Below are 2,978 nucleotides of genomic sequence, written 5' to 3'. Positions count from 1 at the left end.
GAGTAATTATTATTAGATAGTTCCATTTGAGACATATCATCACTAGGTTGATGCTGAATTGCTTTCTGTGAGGCTCATCTTTTAAGAAATGAACATAGGGGCATTCCGAGAATTCAACTCCGGACCTCTCGCACCCTAAGCGAGAATCATACCACTAGACCAAATGCCCTTTCTAAAAAAAAATGCAACATTTTTAACTCCTACTCAATATATTTTTTTCTCTGAAGTTTGAAATCTATTTTCTTTAGTGGTTGTTGGACTATAAAACAAAAAGTTGATGGTCTAGTATTTTACTTGTAAGTAAGGCATGTAATATTGAATTGCTCCAATATACAAGTGTTATCAAATAAACTACACCCCAACAAATGAATCAAACTAATCAGTTTGGTTGGGTTGGATTTATTCAGCTCAGTTCATCAATTTGTTTGATTTAATTCTTCTATTTTGCGTCGTATGACAAGAAAATGAAGTTGTCTTGAATGTACCATAGTTTGATTTATGACAAACTCATATGAAATATAATTGCATTAATAGTACTAAGAGTTGGAGTCTATAAACATTTCATGAACTTAAGTGCAACTCATGCTTCATTAAAGACGAGATAAACTTTCGTTAAGTAGCTAGAACTTTAAATTACTTCGTGTGGAACTTCAATTACTGTATGTTAGCTACTATCTTAAGGATTTACTAATTGGACACGAGTTCTTTGATTTAGGGGATTGTTTTATGTAATTTTCAACTACAACTTATGTTTTCAAATTTTTAGGTCATAATTTAGGTAGTGGTCGTATATTATGGATGAACACTAGAGTTTCTATCCGGTTCACCACAACTACTCTAGTTTTTGTTTGAAGGCTATAATTGTCATCTATGTTGTATGGCAATAAAATTTGTTTAGATGAAATTTTAGTTAAAGTTGCATATTTTACTTCTTGCAAAAATTGTTTCTTAGCATAATATGAATTTAGTTGCAGCGTTATTAGGAATAAGATGGAGAAAGAAATTTTCTTTAAAAAAATAAACAGACCCAAGTTCATCTTTGTTGTTGTCTAATTGTGATTTTGCAAAAAGCTTAACTAATATGAAATATCAAGGTAAATCAAGAATATATCCTACACGTCATTCAAGATGACAATAAAATGGAGTTAAATTGAACGCAGTTTTAGTTTCAAGTTTAGTAGGTTCAAGATGAAGCATAATTGTATTAATGATATTAAAGAGAAATTCGTGTTTTATTAGAAGAGACCAACTTCATTTAAGGTACTAGGAGTTTAAACTACTTCCATTGTAATTTCAATCACTCCACAATGATTACAAATTTAGGGTTGGCTAATTGGACATCAATTATCAACTTTAGGTTATAATTTAGGTAGTAGCCATTATAATATTAATGAGCATAAGAGTTACAATTCTTCCATGGACCATATGTGTTATAGTTAAATGAATATATATATATATATTATGTATGTCGAGGTTTGGGTAAAGCACAAAGTAGTAAGGAACACCATTGTCAACTCTAGAGCCACCCACAACTCATGATGGAGACCGATGCAAAATATTTTAACATCCTTTGGCATCAAGATACAGGAAAGATGAACGCCGTCAAATTGGAAGCTTTACCTGTCTTAAGAGTCACAATGAGAACTCTAATCAAGCTGGAGCCTTGGACTAGGCAAATTGTTTAGTGATAGTTGAAATGGATGACTTCGACATCGTGTCAAGAATGAACGTCCTGCTGAAACACAAAGTCAGTTACATGCCCCTAGCAAAATGTCTAGTGGTAATGGATTCTAGCCCGATGATCATTCAGAAAAACATCCATCAACCAAGAGGGTTGAAAATGATGTCGATACTACAGTTGAGAAAGAATCATAGGCATGATGAATCTACGCTTGCTGCTATTGTTGTAATTGAAAAGGGGAGCTCGAGTGAGCCAACCTCAATAGAAACCTTGTTGCCACTACATAAACACCACGACGCAAAACAAGGTCAGATAATGGATTTATCCCCACCAGGAGAGACAAAAACAAGGTCAGATACTGAAGAAGGGAGACAGAAACAAACCACTGAAGCAACACATGTTCACACAGAAATATCATCTAGACGGATGAAGAGAAGAGTCAGTCGGAAGCGTCAACCACAATAATTTCAAGAAAAATAAAGAGTTCATATAAGTTAAGTTCAAATAAACTTCGAGTCCAAAGCAACAAGAACCAAAGACTGGTGTGAAAATACTATGGACTAGTTAAAATAATCCATAAGATTACGAAGACATCATATAGAATCCAATTGCTCTTATGGATGCGGACTAACCTTGTTGTCCACGTTAGTAACTTGAAACGTTATTATTTCGACCAAGAAGACATCAAGCAGAAGCAGGTGGTATGACGTCATACAAATAAGAAAAAGTTTCAAGCGAAGAAAGTAGGAAAGACACGAACAGAGAAGACATGAATACTCAACAAACCGAGAAGTGATTTTTAACAGCACCTAGTAGGTTGGAAGAGACTCCTCATTATGAGATCAGCTGGAAGCGCATTGAGAGACCTAAAGTCAGCCTCATCCAATAAATTGTGTGGGGGCAGATGTCACATTCATGATTGCCCAAGGCGTGTCGCCTGTGGTTGCATGTTGCATATCTCAACAATTCTTGTAAACAATTTGTTGTCCAAGGCGGTTATTTGGGCAATGTTATTGTTTATCGATTATTTGGGCGACACGCCTTGAGCAATCATGACCATCACAATTGGCTAAGACATTTGTTGTCCATATGTTATTATTGTCCAAGAGACTCCTCATTATGAGGTCATGATTGGCCAAGACATTTAAAGAAGTTTTACCTAGGGCAACTTCTATCACAATCCTCTTCTTACTCTCTGAAACTTCTTTAAATGTTAATTTTCACTGGTTATTTGGGCGCATCTTCCTTAAAAGGATTGTGACGACAGATGACCTAGGTAAAACTTCTATTGGGATAT

General features: G+C 35.0%; 1 non-coding gene across 1 annotated transcript; it reads right to left on the bottom strand.

Annotated features, from left to right (window-relative positions):
* Positions 1 to 97: 97 nt before the first annotated feature.
* On the bottom strand, positions 98 to 169 carry TRNAP-AGG. Its single transcript has one exon. It is a non-coding gene; the product is annotated as a tRNA-Pro (tRNA).
* Positions 170 to 2,978: the final 2,809 nt, after the last annotated feature.

The sequence above is a fragment of the Cucurbita moschata genome, unplaced genomic scaffold, assembly GCF_002738365.1.
Source record: "Cucurbita moschata cultivar Rifu unplaced genomic scaffold, Cmos_1.0 Cmo_Scf00110, whole genome shotgun sequence".
NCBI classification, from domain to species: domain Eukaryota; kingdom Viridiplantae; phylum Streptophyta; class Magnoliopsida; order Cucurbitales; family Cucurbitaceae; genus Cucurbita; species Cucurbita moschata.
Note: the sequence above shows the minus strand (reverse complement) of the source record. Positions and strands in the feature narration are given on the sequence as shown.